General features: G+C 38.7%; 1 long non-coding RNA gene across 1 annotated transcript in view; it reads left to right on the forward strand.

Moving 5' to 3' along the window:
* LOC131503754 (uncharacterized) overlaps positions 1 to 18,457 on the forward strand; it is a 42,406-nt gene extending 23,949 nt beyond the window's left edge. Inside the window, exon 3 of the long non-coding RNA XR_009257580.1 lies at positions 16,262 to 18,457. This is a non-coding gene — a long non-coding RNA (uncharacterized LOC131503754). The remainder of the gene's footprint in view (positions 1 to 16,261) is intronic.
* The last annotated feature ends 4,801 nt before the right edge of the window (positions 18,458 to 23,258 follow it).

Genomic DNA, 23,258 nt, shown 5'->3' on the forward strand with positions numbered 1-23,258 from the left:
GAGAGGGGGTGCATAGTGCCTGCAAGAACTATTGGGTTCCTCAGCAGCATCTCCAGATCCAGTCATTAGGGGCTAAGGCAGATAGTGATGTGGGTTGGAGCTGGTGGTGTATATACACACACCAGCTGTGGGGGCTAATTACAGATGCTTGTGTAGTGGCCGGGGCCAGTCACAGACACACACATAATGGTGGGGGACAGGGCCAGAAGGAGGGGCCGGGGCCAAATGCAGGTATGTTGGCAGCTGCAGAGGCTTTGGCTGTAGGAATATACCCCTGTGGCTGCAGGGTCTCCTCACAGATGAATGCTCAGCAGTGGAAGAGGTAAAGGGAATCAGGCCAGCATGAGCAAGTGCACAACTGGAGGGACTAGTTGTCAGGCCAGTGACTGGAGATAAAGCCATATCTGGGCCCACAGCAGTTGTGGGGCCTTGGCTGTCAGCGTGTACTTCTATGGATTCGGGATCTCACCACAGGCATACACACAGCAGTCAAGGCCAACGAAGGGAGTCAGACCAGCAGCAGCATACAGGTGCACAGCTGGTGAACCTAGCCCCAGTTGCACTCACAGTGGTGGGGGTGCACCACGGTGTCTACACTGACATCTTGCACTCACTCAGCTGCAGAGCACTGGCTGACTGCCTGTGCAGATCCCAGGCTCCAGATGAGGGGAGGGAGGTGGGCAGGGAGTCAAGTGGCTGGCATCTGTGAATGAAAATACCTGTAGGGTGAAAACTAATGAAATCTGCAGGAAGTTCATGGTAGTTATGTTGGCCATCAGTTTCATCAGTGGACAGAAGCTGTTGGGGTCCTTTCCAGAGCAGGTCACTGGGAACTATAGTCACTGTTGCCATGTGGCTGATATTGGTAGATTTTGTTCTTCCTTGTTCCTAGCTATCTCTATGTGTCACCTTTGCTGTTTCCTGGGTGGGGTGAAATGGAAGCAGGTCCTTAACGAGGTGCCCTGAAAGGCTGGGGATGCTGGTCACTCACCCTGCTCTCTTTTCTGGTCGTGAACTCCTTCTGCCTTGAGAGTTCTTTCTTGGCACCAAGCAGTACTGGCCTGGAGGATGGGATGATGCAAGCACGATAGAGCCACACTTCCTTCCCTTTTTGGGTGGTTATTGTCGGGATTTTTGTTCCACTGTCTTGCTGAAGTTTCTTAAGTAGACTCCTGAGCAATCGCAGAGCTCACACATTGTTGATTTTTGCTGGGAGTGGGAATGGAGTCTGGGGTCTTCTTTTTTTTACCATCTTGGTGGCATCACTCTTGTTTCTACTGATTGTTTTTCATGTTGCCTTGTTTCCTTGTACTCCTAGTTATCTTTGATAGTTTGATGATTACTGCTTTTGGGCAATTATTTGTGAGCGTTCCTTGGAACCAGGATTTACTTTGCCCTCTGCCAACAATATATTGTGACTGCTTTTGCCAAGTGCCTGGGACCACTATCACAGGTGGCCTTTTTAATCCGAGTTCAAGGATAGGAGTTCCTTGACCAATTGCAGCAATGTAACCTATGACCATAAAATCCTAGAAGTTATTTTCTTTTCTTTTTCTTCTGTTCTACTCAAAGCAGGATAGCTTTCTTTGAAGTTCGAGGTATGAGGTCAGGTAATGGATGCATGGTCCAGATTTAGCATTTATAACTAAAGTATTACACAGTAAAATGTGAATTTCAGATTAACAAAGAATCATTTTTTTAGGCATGGGTATCCCCTCAAATATTACCTGGAACATAATTATACTGAGAAATTTTTCATTGTTCAGCTGAAATTAAAATTTGACTAGATGTCCTGTATTCTACCTGACAGTCTTAATAATAGGTTTAGTTCCTATACTTATCCTGGTAGTACCCACCCCAATCCTCAGGCCTTGGCTTTTCTCTGCCCTGCCTCAGAAGGCTGCAAATAAACTAGGGGTACAGCATGGACATATTCCCCCAAAAGCAGTGGCGTTTGTGCTTGGATATCGTGCTTACATATCTGATTCAGGCTGTCTTCCCAAAACTTCTCTGGCAGGTAGCCACTATTTTTTTTAGCTTGTCAGTGTCTTTAAATAAATGGATTTTGTTTTTTCTTGGTGATAGTTGAGTTAGCTCACTATGTTGTTAATGTTGCTTAAGCAGAAGGTTTGACTTGAATAACCTAGTCCAAATTACCCAGGATGCTGGGTGGGGGGACCATTTTCCATCACTGAGGACTGAAGACTGTCTTCTAAACAGAGGTACAGTTGCATATGAAGTGTGTAAAAAGGGAGCCACTCCACAACAGGCATAACTTCATCTGGCAGATATTTTTTTTCATATGTGAAGCACTAGTAAACTCAACATGTAAAACTGGAGCTTTCATCCCAGCTGGAATTCATTCCTCCTTCCTTGGGGCTCTCAGAGCAATTTGTAACTCTAATGTGTCACAGAACCCTTCCCTTGGGTTGTAGATTTATATATACATGATGTCTGCCTTTCCTCTTCAGCGGAGAGCTTCTTGATGGTATGGTTTTGTGTCCTCAGTCTCAGACCCCAAAGAGCCCTCAGAATGGTGATGGCTGATAGACTTTCAGTACTTAAAAGATGTGTACTAAATTACATTGAATGAACGGAAAATTGGTATAGATTTTATCCAAAAACAGAACTAATACACTTCCTAACATTAAAAAAGTAGAGATGCAAACCGGCAAAGCCAAGTTGAAGACAGCCTTTATATGAATTCTCTAAGACAGGCGGCAGAGCTGATATATAGTATTAACACCTCATTTTGAATCAGTTCGCCAGTGACCTAGAGGGGGACAGGACGGTGAGAGGATGACACAGAGGACAGATATGTTAATGAAGTCAGAGAAGGGGTATGTTTGGGGACTGGGAACCACATGACCTGTTCGGGTGCACAGTATGGGACTGGAGAAAACCATTGACTGCAAACTAGAGACACTAGGAAGCAGGATAGAGCAACAGACAAGAGTGTATAGAATTGGAATCAAGAATTTAAAAGAAAAGCCGTTTGTATTTTCATCTGAACCTAGAATGTGTAACCATCTTCTAGCCAACTGACTTTATAATGCTGGCTGAGTAAGGGCAGGACAGGAAATAATGATAAGGGCAGGGTTCCAGGAAACTAGATCTAAACCTCCTTCAGCTTATCTCCCCATGATGAGGAATTCAGGTCCTGGGGAGCTATATGGTAAGTCATCTGTAAATCTCTCTGCACTAATGGCAATCTATCTCACCATTCTATATCCCTGCCTTGATCAGACGAGTTTGAAGGTAAGCCCCTGCTTTAGGGCTCAGAGAAATATAGAACAACAAAGTGAAAGAGAGGATTAGTGTCTTAAAGGGCATCACAGGAAGTGCCCAGAGCAGAGCAGCCATGATTTATCATTCTACACAGGGCAGGGGAGGCAGGATGGACACCACCTGACCCCAGATAGAAGACAGCAAGTAGTGCTGCTGGACAGCAGGTAGTTTCCAAAAGGAGACTTTCCTTTTGGAAAAATGCATGAACCCATAGTTTGTGGCTGTTGCATGTGTGGCTGGTGTTCTAGGTATTACCAAATGACAACTGCACTCCTCTGCCTTAGGTGTGATGGATAACTTTATGTGTCAATGTGGCCAGGCCACAGGTGCCTAGATGTTTGGTCAAACATTATTCTGGGTGTTCCGGTGAGGCCATTTTGGGATGACACTAACATTTAAATTAGAGGACTTTGAGGAAAGCCAATTACCTACCATAATGTGGGTGGGCCTCATCCTACCAGTTGAAAGCTTGAACAGAACAAAACATCAACTTCTTTGAACAGGAGAATTCTCCAGCAGTTGGCCTTCAGATTTCATCTGCATCATTGGCTCTTCTTGGTTCTACAGCAGACTGCCTTCATACTCAAACTGGAATATTGGCTTTCCTGGGTCTCTATTCTGCCAACCCAACCTGCAGTTTTGGGTTTGCAGGCTTCCATAATTGAATATTAGGAATGAGTTAATTCCTGATATTACATCTCTTTATATCTGCACATCCTATTTGTTCAGCTTATCTGGAAAACCCCAACTAATACAGAAGGGATGTTTACAGAGGATGGGGAGATGGCTTATAGGCAAACATAAGAAAACTGGCTCTACCCTGCACCCCAAAGAATGGCCACATGTATTATTTTTAAGTAATTTTTATGTCCCATTTCTCCATTTCCTTCCAGCTGTAACTCCATAAGTCCTGTATTATCTTTAAAAGACCGTATTGTGTGGCACAACACTGATGAGTTCATTGGACATGTAGTGTCCATTTCAAGGGAATTCAGTCTCTTATCAAGATTGACTCCAAGAGGGGCACCTGGGTGGCTCAGTTGGTTAAGTGCCCAGCTCTTGATTTTGGCTCAGGTCATGACCTCACATTTCTTTTGTGAGTTCGAGTCCCGCATGGGGCTCTGCACTGACGGCACAGAGCCTGCTTGGGATTCTCTCTCTCTCCCTTTCTCTCTCTCCACCCCTCCCCCAGAAACTCACTCTTTCTCTCTCTTTCTTTCAAAAAAAAAAAAAAAGGTTGACTCCAAGAGATTTTCACAAAAATTTTTGTGAGCATCATCATCCAGAAACACTGCTAACTTTGATCACTAGAGAGAGCAAACAGTTTTTTAAATATACTACTCTTTGACTACTCTGTCCATGTGACTTACAGTCTTTAAAAAAAACAACAGCACTATTTTCAGAAATTTTATCCCACTGGGATGGTTGGTCCCCCACCCTCTGTAAGGAACAGGAAGTGGTGAAAATAATGTACAGGTGCTAGCTCATCCTTTATGAAGCCTCACACAGAGACCTTGCAGCACATGCCCAAACTTCAAAAATCCCTAATTTTAAATGTTTCATATATTAGAGAGAAGAATACAGTCTGTTTCACTTATCTTTCCTATACCCAAGTTTATAGAGGGCTCTACCCAAACCCCAAATCTGTACAGAAATGAACCTTCTCAACATGGAAAGAACAAAAGAAAGTCATGACACAGATGCTAGTCCATACGAAGGTATTGTCTCAAAGGCCACAGGAAGTGACAGAGCCGAGGGTCTACCCTGAAAATATTATTTCATGTCTAGTTCAATGGAGATATATATATATATATATATATATATATATATATACACATATATACATAATACTTACACATATAAACATTATAATTCTACTAATTTACTCCACCATTTTGGAAATAATGATCATCCTGGTTCTGGATGGATTGGGAACTGCAGGACATATTTGTTCAGCACACACAATATGGTATAGCAGTTAGGAGCACAAGCTCTGGTGTTGGACAACTGGGTCCAAACCCTGAGTCCACCACTTGCTGGGTGTCTGTAGGTATGTTATTTATCGTCTCCAAGCATCAGTTTCCTGTTTTGAGAAGAACGAATGATAAAGGACAAACTTCAGAAGATTTCTGTAAGGATTAAACAAAACAACTCATTCTAAGTGCTTAAGACTTAGGAAATGTTTAATAAATACTATTCATTATTGGAACCATTATTATGCACAGGAAGTTCATGCAAATCAATGGTCCTTGAGCAAAAGGTTTGAACCGATAATAAACTAAACAGGTGGGAGCCCTGCATGAAGTGTCTGTGTCATGAAAAGATAGACTTGCCTAGCATTCCTTAAAAAAAAAATCCCCTCTGTAAACTGCTTTGTGCTTACTACTATACAGAGCCTGGTCCATCTGCAGATGGCTTTGGGCCTTGCTTCAATGTGGAGAAACATTAGGGGTCATTCAAACCCTGAGTGCTGCTGGCTTCACCTTCAAATATGTCAAATAAATAAATTCCTGACCAATTAGGAGCCAGCTTTGGCTGGGAATACTGGACAAATTGATTTATCAAAGCTGGTCTGAGTCATTGCTTCACAGCTTCTTTATTGAGCTTTTTACAACTATAGAAAACTTTTCTTATTGAGATGATTCATAAATATATTAATATTTTAGGGGTGCCTATGTGGCTCAATTGGTTAAGCCAGGTTGAGTTCAGCTCAGGTTATGATCTCATGGTTCACTAGTTTAAGCCTCACCTCAGGCTCTGCGCCTGCTTGAGATTCTGTCTCCCTCTCTCTCTGACCCTCCCCCGTTTGCTCTCTCTCTCTCTCAAAATAAATTTAAATAATAATAAAAATAAAACAAAATAAAATATATTAATAGTTTAGTTGGAACTAGATATTTCTATGTTTCCAAAATTTAAACTGATTGTGCTTATTTGTAAATGTATCGTTACATACCCATGTGCTAATGCGAGTAACAAAAAACAAAAGTGATGTAAAGTGGGCTTGATTTTTACCATACCAGAAAGAATTGAGTTATCAGTGTTCTCAAAAGGCTTCCCTGCTGGGAGAACAAAGCTCCAGTGGGAAGTAACAATATGCATTTGTTTTGTCTGCTTTGTTGGGTTTCCAGAACATTCTTCTGTTCCCTATCTTAATTCTTTATCAAAGAAAAAAAAATTGCCTGACAACTTGCTCTTCTTATCCAGATCATGTATTCTGCCTACCAGCAATTAATAAGTAAGTTTTAATTTCCCTGTATGCAGGAGAAAGGATTTTGGAAAAAGATTCCACTAGAGAGTTTCCGATGGCACGTTGAAAGTGAACTAACGCCCTGCTATCTGTGGTGCATATGAATTCTTATTTGAAAACTATAACTATTGGGGTTAACAAAGACTCTGCGCCTGCCAAGGTCAAGTTTAGTTATGAGAATCTGCTATGAACATCTCACCATAGGAAAAGGTCATTCTTTATGTCCTCAACTTGCTGAAGGAAGAAATTCCAGAGAGGTAATCTCTGCTTCCTGACAATGAAGGAGAAAGATGTCTTGGAGGCAGGTCTTTCCTGGAGAATGTTAAGATGGCAATCTTCATGAAGAAGTAACCTTGCAGTTAAGAAAGGATGAACCATGGAAAGGTGCACTGGAAGATGCCCAGTCCTTCTTAAACACCCTGTATCGGTTTCATTCTAGTTTTTCTTGGTATTTTATGATACTTTCTGAAAAGTTCATATTGAAAAAGAAGTTAAAGTATCTTTACTGTCATACAAATGATAGTGTATGAAGAGCATCCTAAGAAATCTACAAAAGCTACTAGAACTAATAAGTGAGTTTAACAAGGTTGCAAGAAAAAAGTTGAAAAATAAAGATTAATTACATTTGTATATATTACAATATATAAGATCCTTGAAAAGTAAAATTAAATTAAAAATTCAATTTATAGTGATATCCAAAAACATGAAATACTTAAGGATAAATTGAACAAATAAGTAAGAACTATGGAAACTATAAACCATTGTTTAAAAAACTTAATGACCTAAATAAATGGAGAGATACACCTTTTTTGTGGCTGAGACTATATTGTTAAAATATCAAAGCAATACCAATAAAAATTTTATCAGATGGTTTGCACAGATTGGCAAGCCAACTTCAAAATTTAATTGAAAATGCAGAGGACTGGGGCACCTGGGTGGCTCAGTCAGTTAAGCATCCAATTCTTCATTGGTCATGATTTCACACTTTGTGAGATGGAGCCCTGCATCAGGCTCTGCACTGATAACATGGAGCCTGCTTGGGATTCTCTCTCTCCCTCTCTCTGCCCCTCCCCCTCTCATTCCCTCTCTCTCTCCCCACCCTTTGTCTCTCTGTCTCAAAATAAATCAATAAACTTAAAAAAATGCAAAGGACCTAGAATAGCTAAAACGATTTTTTAAAAGAAGTACAAATTTGAAGGATTTACACTCTTAATTTCAAGTCCTACATTAGGGCTAGAGTAATCAAGAGAGTGTTGTATTGATGTAAGAATAGACATACAGAAGCGAATTGAGAATGTAGATATAAGTACACGCACTGATTTTTCACAAACTACCAATAAAAAGGGGTGTTTTTTCCATAAATGATATTAGAAGAAGTTGAAAAAATTAACCTCAATCTTTACCTCACTCTACATACAAATTAATTCAGATAGATTATAGACCTATATGTAACAGTACATGTAAAACTTCTAGTTGGAAATATTGTGATGTTGAGGTAGGTAAGGATTTCTTAGGCACAAAAAACTCACAAAGCATACTAGAAAAATTACATATTGCATTTGATAAAGATTAGAAACATTTGCTATTCAAAAGACACCATTAAAAAAAGTAAGGAGAACCATAGACTATGAGAAAATTTCCATAATATATATATTTATGACAAAGAACTTGTATGTAAAAAGTATTCCATCTCTATTAGCAGACAACTTAATTAAAAGCACAAAAAAATTCCAACTGACACTTCCCAAAGTAAGGAATGTTTTTAAGTTTATTTATTTATTTTGAGAGAGACAGAGACAGCGTGAGTAGGAGAGGGGCAGGGAGAGAGGGGAAGAGAGAGAGAGAATCCCAAGCAGGCTCCGCGTTGCCACCACAGAGTCTGATGCGGGTCTTGAACTCACAAAACTGCAGGATCATGACCTGAGCCAAAACTGAGATGCTTAACTGACTGAGCCACCCAGGCACCCCAAAATAAGGAATTTTAGTAGCCAGGAAGGATATGTGAAACTGCCCATCCTTATCACTCATCAGGAAAATGCAAAATTTAACTATGAAAAGCTCCCACTTTATACCTGTATGTGTAGCTAAAATTAAAAAAAAAAAAAAACTGACTGTACCTAATGTTGGCAAAGATAAGAAGCAACCGGAACTCTTAAGCCTTGCTGGTAGGAGTATGAAATGGTCCAACTACTATGAAGAACAGCCTGGCAGTTTCTTTAACCCTTGCACATACAACACCCATATGATCCAGTTATTCTACATCTAGGTATCCTCCAAGGAGAAATGAAGCTATATATCCACAGAGTCTTGTGCGCAAATGTTTATAGAAGCTTTACTCATAATATCTACAAAGTGGATATGACCCAAATGTCTATCAAGAGTTGGATAAACAGATTGCAGCATATCTACATACAATGGCATACTGCTCAGCCATAAGAAAGAACAAACTACAAATACATGCAACATGAATAAATCTCATAATTGCCATGTAGAGTGAAAGAAACCAGGCTCAAAAGAGTATATGCAGTTACATTTACTTCAAACTCTAGAGAAGACAAATCTAATCGGTAATGACGGGCAAGTTCATGGCTGCTTTGGAGCTGAGATATTAAAGGAGTTGACTGAGAAGGAGAAAAGGACTCTTTTGACAGTGATCGAAACATTCCGTATTTTGATTGTGCTGGTTATTACATGGGTATATACCTTTGTCCAAACGCATTAAACTATACTCTTAAAATGAGTGCATTGGATTATATGTAAATTATATTTCAGTAGTCAATAATCATAAACTTTACTGAAACATAAGTATCAAAAGTAGCCCCCAAAATATGTTTCTCCCTTCTTTTCCCACTGCCTGTCCATAACCCCTATACATACAAATACACTGGTACCTCACTGTTAGAGTTAATCAGGCACGTATGCAGGAAACTAAACATCTTCATAAAGTAGGGGGGAAAATCAGTCTGTCATGAAAGTCATTTAAATTTTTGGATGCTTAGAGTTAACCACCATAAGCATTATTTAAACATTTATGAAATTTAACTATATTTATTTTTATTCAGTTTTAGAAACTGAAAGGCAGAACTAAGCAGTAAATAAACATATAATTAAAAAAATCAATTGCCTGAGTGCTTTCAAAGATAGACTGATTTCATAAACACTGGGAATAAAGGTATAGAATGACAAGGCGGGCTATTGTACTAACATGGGGTCAGTCATGTTTCCTGGGCCCCTCAAAAGTGCAGGTAACATGAGGAAGAAAACTGAAATCTCCAATCACCCTGCCCACCCTTATCCATGACTTATATACCAACTGTGAGCCTTAGCACTTTCTCATGTTTTCAACTCTGCATGCACAGGAGCTCAAAATGACCGTCTGCTGTGCAGCAGAAACTTAGTTGAGGTTTAAAAAAAAAGGAAAAAAAAAACCTGAGCAAAATTGGCTGCTATTTCTTCTGATTCCCAGCCCCTGGGGCTCAGATTTTATATGAAGACACAGATGCTAGGAAGATCAGTGGAGATATTTGCTAGGACAGGATCTAACAAACACTGTTGGGATTCCCACAGTCTGGGAGATAAAACTTTCTGCTTGATTAAATGGAAGAAGTAGCAAATATGAAAAAAATAACTTAAAAATACTAGTTCACTCTTGCTTTTTTCAGAAGTATATTTAATCTAGAAAATTACTGTTCAAGTTCTCTTCCAACCAGCTTTCACTCCCTAGTGCTAACTTGCTACCATGTGAAAATGCTGTTCCTGTAGTGGCTAAAGGTCACAAAAAAGAAAAATTGGAAACCAAGAAAGATCTACAACAGTAACTGCAAATAAGAAGAAAATATATATAATGGGAATGTGACCAGGCTTTCAAAAGTGAACCTATCAACTCCTATTTGGGCTACAGATTCAGGATCACCCTGTCCTCTCCTCTTTGACCAATGTTGTGGACCTGTTCACATTACTGATCTCTCATGCATGTACACACACACACACACACACACACACACACACACACACCAGGCAACATTCTTGCCCTTATTTTTTCACTAACCTGAAGAACAAAAGCAACAATCTGCAAAAGTACATTCCCAATTCTGTAACTGCCATCACACAGATTCTGCAAAGAACTAACCCCCAAACTGAATCATCAATATATTCATTTCTTTAACACATTTTTAAGGATCCATTAGATAATTTACTGACCTTGATTCCAAATATTTTTCAGCACATCCAGAATGTTTCTGGTCTTTGGTTTTACAAGTTCAAAGGATTTTTGAAATTAATGGATTTATAAATTTCAGCATAAATATAAAGTGTGCTCTAAAGATGAAGAAATGGGAGAAGAGGGAGGAAGAAAAAAGAAAATGTGTCAAATGATATCACTTTCCACTGCCCGAGTTCGGTCTTCCAGTAACATTTAGGTGAGGACCTCATTCTGGACTGTTTCCCTGGGGAGGAGCATCAACTCAAGACTACAGTATGACTTTGTATGAGTGACTTTGTGTAAATGGTCGCTCTCTCCTTCCACCTGCTGCCTTCCTCCTTCACTTCTTTCCTCCTTACTTCCTCACGCTTCCTCTCCTTTCTTCCTCTATCTTTTGAAAATTCATATCACATAAGTGTGAATTCACTTACATCTACAAAATACTGATGCTTATTTTGTGCATATTTATATGTTTCTTTGTAATGTTTCTCTGCCATTTTGATTACCATATGGCTTTTCTCTCCACCCTTTATAAGTACTTGGAGGACAGAGTTGACAAATTCTTTTTGTCAGTCTCTTCCCTTTTCCACGTGTTTCACAGTCCAATTTATAAATATAGATAGAATCTTACAAAAGATTCTGCTCAAGACTGGTTCTTGGTAAATTCTTATTCTTTAAGTGAGGGGTATCAAATAGACCAAATAAAATTACACTTAACCATGTGAAATCATGTAGATATCTTAAAATGATTACATTAAAAAGAACAAATCATTTTTCAAATGCCACTGAATTGTCTAAACATAGATTTGCATTTATCGTGTTTTCTAAAGTTGACTCTACAAGGAGAGTCTTTTTCTAATCCTGTATGATAACAAAATACTCACAAGATTAATTTAGTAGATGCAGTGTATTGCATTAACAGCCAAATGACATCCACTTGATATACACGTCACTCATTGATCATATTAAAATACCGAGACTAAATTTGAATTACCTGTAATTTTGAGAATTTCAGAAATATTCATGTATTCCACACTTGCAGCTTTCAAGTCTTGAGAAGATCAAAGAGATTTGTTCAACTGGGAAAACCTTCTTAAGAGCTTTCTAAGACTCTACACATCATACACATTTCATATATAAGACAAGATTTAGGAGAATTTAGGCCACAGTGGTATAAATGTCAGATTCATTTGCTTATAATATAAATAATGCAAATATGCTTTTATAGCAGCCATGATCAAATTCTACTTTTTGATGAAATATAGAAGCAGATGGCCCATTCATGGTGATTAAAGCTAAGTAAAGTATTTTAATATGACTAATTTAGCGAAAGAAGCAAGGGAGGTAGGTGGAAAGTTGAGAGAGAGGAAGAGAGAGGTCCTATTTAAATAATACCTATAATTAGAATAACTGGTGATGATCTGGTGCAAACAAATTTACTTTTTCAGGTGGGGAAACTAAGGCCCAGAATTTAGAAGTAGCTTGCCACTTTCCTTATGTTCCTATAGTGATCAGGACACCACAGCCTCATTAAATATGTGCTACAATATCCTAAGAAACAATCAACCTGTAACCTGCTGCATTTAAAAAAAGATAAGTCTTCTTTCTTCTTACTGGAATCCCAAGTTAAAGTACTTTCATTCTTGTAAAAAAAAAAAACTGAGTATATTTAATAAATAAGATAAAATAATGAGCCTAGAATCAATCTCTAGATCTCTAATGAACATGAAAGGGGGAAACTGGTATATTTACCCTAATGTATTAAAGGAAACCATAGATGCAAACTGAATGCTTCCTTAGGCAAGAGTTCAAGGAGTTCATGGTAAAATAATGGAAAATAAATAGGGTTTGGAATTAAAAAAATATAATAATAACTGAATTTTAATTCCTCATCTACTCACTAATGATTATGTGTTACGGAGCAGGGAACATAACTAACTTGACCTCAGTTTCTCTCATCCTTAAAATTAGTATAATAATGTCCATGTTATGCAATTATACTGCAGATTGTAGGAGACAACACATTTAAAAAGACAATACACAGTCTAGCATGTAAAAATCCTCAGTCAACTTTATTTATTATTGTTACTTTTATTACTATCTTCATCTTTTTAGTATCATGTCAATCACAATATTATTGGTTCACCTTCAGAAAATCACCTAATTTGTGGTCTGATCCTCATCTTTGTAACATATTATGAAGCTTAATTGTTTCATATCATCTAAACCAACAAGTGATAGATCTGAATATTAGAATATTAATATTTTCATTTAAAATGGAAACGGGTTATTTATAGGGTGTGCCACTATACTTAAGAGAACAAATTATATATCAAGTCGTGTTTGATAGCCATTTCAAAAGGAGATGAAAAATAGTTATAATAGTAGATAGCAATTAGATGGTTACGTTGTGTGGAAGCGTTTTCTCATTTTTTTTTTTCATTTAATCCAATATAAACCCTGTGACCTAGGCACTTTTGTTATCTCCATTTCACAGATGAAGTAAATTGAGGCACAGCGCTTCAGTACCTTGCTCAAGTTTACATATGACGCAAGCAATGGAGCTGAACCTGCACCATTAACCTTAATATAATTCTACCTTCCTAGGCCCTGGTATCTATTTCTAGTAAGATAAGATACTATGATAAAATACCCTGAGGCACTTGTATTAGTTTGGATTTACACCATAACAGAGAGCACAGAGACTCAAAATCCTGATTCTTCAAAGTTATTTTATTTCTCCATCATACAAAAGTCCAGGTGGGTGTTCCATAGCTGCTAGGGCAGCCCCATAATCATCAGGAATTTAGTTCCTTTCTCTTCTGTTGCTATACATAGACTTTCCATGTACAAGCACATATACCTTTCTCCACATACCCCTTTTGTGTAATGGTACAGGGTGGCTGCTCCAGCTCCTACCACCACACTTGCTTTTCTGCTGGTGAGAAGAAGGAAAATGCACAAGAGTTAGGTGGGCATTTCAGTGTTTGGCCCAGACTTTTCCCACACTTCTGTTTCTGTTCCATTGGCCAGCACTTAGTCACATAGCACAACTAGCTGCAAGAGATGCTAAAAATATATATGTTCGGTTGCAGATAGCATGTGCTCAGCTAACATTATATTAATGTGAAAAGGCCTATTCCACACCATCCTATTTCTGTCTATTTAATGTAGGAGTAAAGATTCAGAGCATCCTCTCCCTGAGATGTTGTTATAAACACACTGACACATTCCATACTCTGCACTTACATAGTCTACCACGATTGAATTTGCACAGTAACAGTGATCTGCTACTGGCACATGATTATAGCTCATTGTGCATTAATCATTATTTAATATGAGTCTTTCCTTTACCTAATGTGGGACATGCTTTTATTTCATGTCAAGGGAGTTGTTCTTTCTAAGCCTAAGTGCCTCCCATCTAATTGCCTTTGATCTAAGAAGATCTCCTGTGTTCCTTGCCAGAAATTTGCTAGTCTTGGGAAGATCACACTTAGATAATAACAGAACTTTCCAGTATGAGAGTTTCCAAGAATGGGGCTTCAAAAGTTGTCTATTTAGGGGTAAATTATCTGGTTCTCTTTTGATAGCTGTCTTTGGTTCTCCACTGGCCAGTGACTACTTGACTAAGGACTTGCATTAGTCAGGGTCCCAGAGAAACACACACACACAGACACACAGACACACACGCACATGCCTGTATGTACAGAAAGAGAGAGAAAGAGATTTATTATAAGAAATTGGCCCATGTGGCTATGGACACAGATAAGTTCCAAGATCTGCTGTCTGCAGGCTGGCAATACAGAAGAGCTGATGTGTACTTCCAGTCTTTGCATAGGAGAAGACCAATGTCTCAGCTCAAAAGTAGTCAGAGAGAGTGAATTTTTGCTTACTCTGCCTTTTGTGCTATTCAGGCCTCCAAAAGATTGGATGAGGCTCACCCACACTGGGGATGGAAACCTGCTTTACTCATTATACTAATTACAATGTCAGTCTTACCCAGATCTTTAACATGCCTGGAATAATGTTTAACCAAATATCTGGGCACCCCATCTCCCAGTCAAGTTAACACATATAATTAACCATCACAGTGGCCAACAGACACATGAAAAGATGATCAACAGTACTTATCATCAGAGAAATACAAATCAAAGCCACAGTGATACATTACCTCACACCTGTCCAAATGGCTAAAATTAACAGCTCAAGAAACAATAGGTGCTGGTGAGGATGTGGAGAAAGGAATCCTCTTGCACTGTCAGTGATTGACAAAGTAAACTTGTGCAGCCACTCTGAAAAACAGTATGGAGTTTCCTCAAAAAGTTAAAAATACAACTACCCTACAATGCAGCAATGGCACTATTCAGTATTTACCTAAAGATACAAAAATACCAATTCAAAAGGATACATGTACCATGATGTTTATAGCAGCATTATCTACAATAGCCAAATTATGGAATTATCAGGTGCCCAGTTCATTGACTGATGAATGGATAGCAAAGATGTGTGTGTGTGTGTGTGTGTGTGTGTGTGTGTGTATACACACACATATGTATGTATATATGTGTATATATGTGGGTGTGTATAAAGAATATATATATATATATATATATATATATATATATATATAAAAAACATATAATGAACTATTACTCAGCCATAAAAAGGAATGAAATTTTGCCATTTGCAATGATATGGAAGGAGCTAGAGAGTATTATGCTAAGTGAAATAAGTCAGTCAGAAAAAGACAAATACCATATGCTTTCACTCATATGTGGAATTAAAGAAAATAAAAACAAAGCGGAAAAAAAGAGAGCAAGAGTGATAGAGGGGGGTGGGAACCAAGAAACAGATTCTTAACTATAGAGAACACACTGATGGCTACCAGAGGGGAGGTGGGTGGAGGGATGGAGGATGGGGGATGCTTACCAGAGGGGAGGTGATGGGGATTAAAGAGGGCACTTGCTGCGATGAGCACTGGCTGTTGTATGGAAATGTTGAATCACTATATTGTACACCTGGAATTAATGTTACACTGTATGTTAACTAACTGGAATGTAAATAAAAACTTTAAATTTAAATTAAAAAAAAATTAACCATTGCAGGACTGAAGATACCTCAGGATAAAAAGGTGAAAGTAGAGGTCTTGATGAAGGAACTGCTAGTTTTCTAACCTGTTGGAAAATATGGCAGCATTATGAGACCAAACCACAATCATCTAAACTGCACTGGACAAGCAATTCTCCGGTGAACTGAGACTTATTAGACAATCTTCTTGTTAACAGTTAGTGAATGGGATTATTTCCTTCCGGAAAAAAACAAAAAACAAAAAACAAAAAACAAAAAAACAAGACACAGCCAAAATGAGTGGACAAACAAAAACACTTTGAAACACTATTCTACACTGCCTATATAATTTTTATTTTTCTTACTCTCTTAGGCAATACCTTCAGTACAAGCTCGTAAAATCATAGCCTAACCTACTCTTGACTTTAAAGTAATTAAGCTATCTGGTGTCTTTTAAGCTCTGAAAACAGGGAGAAGAGCACCACAACAACAGGATCAACTGTGTTTCCTGTAGACAACTGCAAGGGTCAAAAAGTGATGGCCATTCCAGTAGCAGTATGTATTTAGAAAGTAACTCCATTTTATTTTTCATGCCAGAGACAGAAAACAATGCAACCGTCTCACTTCAATAAGGAACTAAAAATCAAATGGAAAACCAGACAAATACAGAATGGGTTTGGAACAAAGTTGCAGAGTTTCTGGGCCTCACTGTGCACAAGGTTTCAAAGATCCACATCATGCTGTTCAGAAGCAGAAGTAAACATTGCTGTGCAACAATCAATATTTTTGTAGTTCTGCAATGGCAGAGCACTCAGAAGCTGAATGGGAAGTGACACAGACTCAGCCTGATCAGCAATCCTAAATCAGAGACCTGGGCGTGACCCCAGTGGAGAGCCCTGCTGCCCTAAGAGACACAAGCCTTCCAGAAGAAGGATAGAGCTTTTGGCAGCTTCTCACCCTGACTCTGATAAGGATAGCTAATTGCACTTGTTTTACCACTTGAAACTGTGTCTTCTTGGTGCACTGTGGATTTTCAGAGGGTCTCTGAACGCTGCTTCAAATGACATCTCTTCCTCAAATGGTAAAGATTCATCATGACAGATGATGGACCCAGAGGAGAATGGCATCACAGACAAGTGGAAATACAAGCAGTTCTTGCTGGAAGCTGACAGCAACCTCACACTGAGGCTGAGATATTGTTTTATTGAACATGGGAGAAAGTATCTGCTTAACAGCCTTGAAAAGCGAGTATCTCAGAGATGGGGTGCTTTGGTTTATTAGACTTTCGGTTATCTGAAAGCCCTTGATACTTCAACTCTTATCACTGGAATTCTATGAACTTGGAGGAGTCAAGTTCCCATATTAGTATGTATTTTAGAAGTACACTCAACATGACTGAACTAGTGGCTGGGGATTTGGCACAGAAGCTTGAATTGTCAGTGGATATGGATGAGGAACTTATGAGGGATTGGAGCTGAGTGATGCTGACCCTAGGACGTATACCAAAAAGGCATTTGTCCATTAATCAAATAATTATTCAATTTCTAGTCTCTGCCAGACATGGAGATCAAATCTGCCTGAGTGGAAGGGGAAGAATTGACAAAATATTTCACAAATAAATATTTAATCAGAGCCAGCTGTGTTTAATGCTATAAAAGCAGTGAGCAACTGACAAATTAAACCAAGGGGCCCTTCCTTTGCTGGCAGTCAGTGAAAGTTTACTTGAGGAGCTGATGGTTAACCCAAAACCAAGCAGAACAAAGAGCACTTACAATTATGTTTAAAACAAATTTCTGTTATTTTAAACTATTTTTAATATAAGCTGCAAAAAACTACAATATACAGAATAACAGAATATCTTTTTCCATAGTCAAATATTGCATCCAAATAGCACACTTTATTAGTAAAGTATATTTGCAAATATTATAATTGTTTTAATTTGCATTTTTTATTGCTTCCGAGGCTGAGTATCTATTCAAATATTTATTGGCTATGTGGATTTTCCCTTCTGGGTGTACCTATTCCTAGCCTTCATCCATTACTTTGTACTTCATTTCTTTCTTGTTGATTAGGGAATTTCTCCTGTTCTAGAGATGAGCCCTTTGCCTATACACTGAAAACCTCTCTGATTCTGGTGTTATCATTCTGTTTATGGTCTTTTACCTTGTGCAGAGATTTTAATATTAACATGGCCAAAATGAACAGTCTTCTTAAAATTGTGAGTGTTTTAGGCTTTGATTATCATTAGTTACTTTAAGGTTGCAAAGGTATTCTGTCCGCCTTTAAATAAAATTTGTTGTTTGGTATGAATTATGCAGATTCTTTTATTTATTATTTTGGCCAGTAAACCAATCGCCACAGCATCATTTATTGAAAACATTATTCCTTATTGATTTGAAATATCTTTTCTGTCATTTATCAAGTTTCAGTAGGCGTTCCTGAGCTCTTTAATCTGCCCCTCCCTTTATTTCCATTTGCTTATCTTACGACCAATATATATCATACTATAGTTGTATAACCAGTTTTGCTATGTAGAAACGTTGTTCCCTAACTTTGTTGCTTTTTAAAGACAATTTTGGTTATTTTTGGCACTTGATTTTTCCATCTGAATTTTAGAATCTCCTTATTAGCATTTTGATTGGAATCGTACTGAATTGGGGGACAGAATAACTACCTTTACAATATTGAGACTTCTGGTTCATGGATCTGGTACCTACCTCTATTTTCTCATTTCTAAACTTTCTGTGATTTGATTGTACTTTAAAAATATTAAAAAATTAAAATTCTGCTTATCTTAGTTTTCAGTTATCTGAGATTTAAACCTCAAAACAAGGGGCTTCCAAAGAGCTTGATAAATTGCTGGCTTGGACTTGGAAAAGTTAAGTCCCCTGTTCTGAAGTGTCTATAGGTTCAGGAGATGATGACTTTGGTAAAATCATGTTTCATAGCAAGTACAATGTTTTCTGAGCCTTTCTTAAGGATTACAAACACCATTTTATCTCAGGAATTTCCTTTTACTGTGATCTTTGTCTGCTGTGCCTTGGGAGAATTTTTCCCTATTGCCTTTCTTATTTCTAAATTGGTTTTAGCCAAGAAGAAAATTGCACATCTGCAGGAGATAATGCTCAGCTTCAGTCTGATTCAGTACTACAGCAGGTATTTGATTTCAGGCCAAAACTTCTAACAGCGAGTATAGCAAATGTTGAAAAGAAAATGAAAGTATAGTATAACTTCATTACATTTATTTACGGTCATTTTGGCTTCGAAATAATCCTTTTGGGCTTACTTTTCCAGCATACAAACATCTGTTATGTTTCTTTTTCTTTCTGTTTTTCTAGCTCTCTGTTAATCCGTTTTACAACATTTTCTAATAAATACGTAGGGGAAGCATATTCTCTAGAGTTCCAGTAGATGGCAGCATAGAGCTATTGTTCCAGCTGATACGTGAATTCAGTTCTGAGCAGAATCAACCCTGCTTAACAGTAGTGAGTCCCAGATACAGAATCTGAGTTCAGTGTGTAAGCCAAGTCCAACCCAACTGACAAATATAACATCTCCAAATTTCCTGAGCACCAGCCAATGGGCCTTCAGAGTGAAAACTATAACATTGCAAATAGCAAATAAAACGAAAAGAAATGTACTTCTTACAACATTGGCTGGTTCACTGGAATCATTTGGAAGGCAGTAAAAAGAACATTTGTGAATTTGAATATTCTTTATTGGTCAGTTAGGGAAAAGAAACTAGAAGCCTAAGTGCTTCCTGGTGATTACTTTCTTACCAGGACTGATTAAAGATAGTAACTGCTGGTACGACACAGGGCTCCCAGCCATCAAAAAGTTGCCTGACCAGCCAGCAGAAGATACAGAGACTCATCCCCTAACCGTACTTGAGGGCTGAATTTCATCCCTCTTCCTGGAAATAATCAAAAGCTGGGGTCTCACTGCAGGGAGACTTGGGGATAACCTAAAGATCTTTCCCTGATGGCCATCTTTTCTGATCCTCAATTTTTTTCACTTGCCAAGTTGTAATTATAGGTCTTTCTCTGCTTCCTTTATAGAGCTTTGATATGGGGACTGGAGGAGGCTAGGAGCACAGTACCAGGTATCAGGAGACAGACAGAGGCAGCAGAATCTGGCACACAGCCATGGGCTCTGTGGCCACCAATGAGGTCTTGAACCCACATCCATACCATTAACCATTCAACTATGGACAGATTACTCAAGCTCTCTATGCCTCAGTGATCCCCACTGTAAGACAGGTTTAGTTTCTAAGACTAGAATATATTTATTCTGTTTTCTCTGTTTAATGCATATTTGCTATTATCATTAAGAAGCATAAATTTTGCCCTGGCCTTGCCATTAACATCTCTGTGGACTTGGGTATATCACACAGCCTCTGAAGCCTGGGCTTCCTTATTTCTAAAATAAAAAGTTGGACTTTAACCCCATTTGATTCAAAATATGTCATATATTTGTAAATTGCAAAACACCATATAAATGAAAAGTATCCTTACTAAGTGGAAATCTGAAGGAAATAGATGAACTCAGCTGACAGGTGTTTTCATGGAAGTGGCCAGGTTTGGGGACTGAGTTTATTAGAGGCTTATTGCCGTGATCCATAAATACTTCTCCAGGTAATCAGAGTACAGTCATGTATTAGATGGAACAAATGACAAAGGCCAAGGGCAACACCAAAGCAGCTAGGCCTGGAACACTGGCCAAGGCTGGGCGATTCAGGCTTGAAGAGCTACAGGTGCTTCCTAAGTGGAAGATATCTCATCCAGCCACCATTTGACATCTGCACATGGAGGAGACTCCACTAGAGACTTTGCCACAATTCTATGAGTGTCAGTCCTGGGTAATCCATGGCCTATCCCGGATTATCTAAGGACATGGATTTGTAGCACTTATACCGCCCTCCTCAAATCAACCCCATAAACCTGCCAGAGGTTTCCAATATTAAGTCATCCTAAGGAAGAAATGGGATTCTTATAAGTCAGACACAACAAATCTGGAATATTTCTTTACTATTATTAGGAGATCAGAGCCTGAGGAAACATCATGCACACCTTTAATGGAGTGGTAGAAAAGGTCATGGTGAGGAGTTCAGGCTCAGGCCAGGTCGGTGGAATGCTCTAATGAGGAGCCCAGGACACACGGAGGAAGCAGACACCCAACAGGTGTGTAGAGTTCACCTCGGTTGGAAAAGAAAATGAAAACTGACTAGCACTTGTCAGGGCTGCAGAGTTTTAGTCTGTCATCACAAGTTGACAGAGAACTCAGTGATCGAAACAGAAGATGTGAAGTCCTGATAAAATAAATCGTAGTGGTTAAACTTCAGCCAAGAGCAAATCATATCTTAAGATGTCCCAGGCAAACCGAAATAAAGCCAGAAGGCTTCTTGGTGACTCTAGCAAATTAGAGCTAGAAAGCCATCTGGAGGTGGTCCAGGCCAAGGACACTGAGGAGAGCACTCACCACTTTGGGCTAGGGTCTGCAGACACCCCCAGTATCCCACTGCCCTTTACTGAGGGACAGTTGACCTCAGGGTCCTCCCATGATCAGCACGTGAGGGGAAGGATAGAAGAAGGAAGGCTTTCTCGCCATCCTCTCCACATGCCTACAACACACTGGAAGTGCTTCATTAATGGACAGCTTCTCATTCCTGCCTGCCCTTATCTCTGACACCATCAAACTCAATCTCTTGCTTTTAGTCTCTGATAAATGGCAGTAACAATTGGGGAGCATTTACAAAACGCTTTAATATGTGTTAATTTAATAATCACAAGAACCCTATGCAAATTATAAACCCCACTTTATTCGTGAGGAAAATGGGACTCAGATCATTTAAATAGCCTAATGTATGATATCTGGTAAACAATGTACCAAGATATGAACCCAGAGGGATGGATTTCTGAGCTCTTGTTTCTAACTACACCAAGAAGCAGGCAATAGCAAAGCTGCCCTGATACATAAATAGAGAATGGGAAGTGAAGTGAAATATGTGCTTTAAAATCCCTTCTTCCATTCCCTTCAGTAATCATCTCTATGTTATCCCCTGAAAATAGCAATGTTACCAAGCCAATCTAGATTAAATAAATGAACAAGCAGGATTATTCATCATATTAAAAACTTTAAGGGGCGCCTGGGTGGCTCAGTCGGTTGAGCGTCCAACTTTGGCTCAGGTCATGATCTCACAGTCTGTGGGCTCGAGCCCCGTGTCGGGCTCTGTGCTGACAGCTCAGAGCCTGGAGCCTGTTTCAGATTCTGTGTCTCCCTCTTTCTCTGACCCTCCCCTGTTCATGCTGTCTCTCTGTCTCAAAAATAAATAAACGTTAAAAAAAAATTTAAAAAAAACCTTTAAGTATTGATACATATGGCATATATTGAAAATGAACAAGCAGGAGTTTAATGTATGAAGTTAGTGTTTCACTCATAAGCTTTTGTTCAATTATATTTTGGAATGACCCAAAATAGGTGTATAATATTGACCCTCTATATTAATCATCTTATATGCACACTGGAAAGAATAATGTGTATTATTCTAAATTTTTCATTCTTTTTTCATGTGTTTCTTTTTCTTTTTTTTTTAATTTTTTTTTTTTATTATTTTAGAGAGAGAGAGAGAAAGCACGAGTGGGGGAGAGTGGCAGAGGGACAGAGAGACCTTTAGCACACACCAACCTCAGTGCAAAGCCCAACCTGGGGTTCAATTCCATGACCCTGATATCATGATCTGAGCCAAATCAAGAGTCAGACACTCAACCAACTGAGCCACCCAGATATCCTACTTTTTCTTAATTCCATTGATTAAACTATGATTTTGCCTGTTAAATCTAATAATAAAGAATTGGGATTTGCATTTCTATGTTTTATTAATTTCATTATTCTAGGAATTAATTTTTAGTTTATTTTATGAAAGTGCCCACCCAATGGCTTGGGGGGGCAGCCTGGTGCTTCAGCATAGATAATTAGAGAAACACTAGTGTTATATATACAAAGGTGAGTTAGACTAAGAATTTTCCTGTAAGAGTCTAATGGATCTATGAATTAAGTGAAAATTTGTTTGCTTATGAACAAAACCAAAATAGTTGTTTTTTTAAGTTTATTTATTTTGAGAGAGAGAGAGAGAACACAAGCAGGGGAGGGGCAGAGAGAGAGAGGGAGAGAGAGAATCTGAAGCAGAATCCATGCTGTCAGTACAGAGCCTGAAGTGGGGCTCAAACCCACGAACTGGAAGATTGCCACCTGAGCCAAAGCCAAGAGTCGGGCATTTAACCAACTAAGCCACCCAAATAGTTGTGTTTTAACCAAAATAGATCTCAAGATCATTTCCTGGCCCAAAATGGCTGGTGCATTTCACCTGCTATCTTCATTCCAGAAAGCACAAACGAAGTAGAAAAAAATGGCTTGCCTCCCAGCTTTTATGTAGATTTCCAGATTCTCATATAGGTC

This window comes from Neofelis nebulosa, chromosome 2 (genome assembly GCF_028018385.1).
Source record: "Neofelis nebulosa isolate mNeoNeb1 chromosome 2, mNeoNeb1.pri, whole genome shotgun sequence".
Classification (NCBI taxonomy): Eukaryota; Metazoa; Chordata; class Mammalia; order Carnivora; family Felidae; genus Neofelis; species Neofelis nebulosa.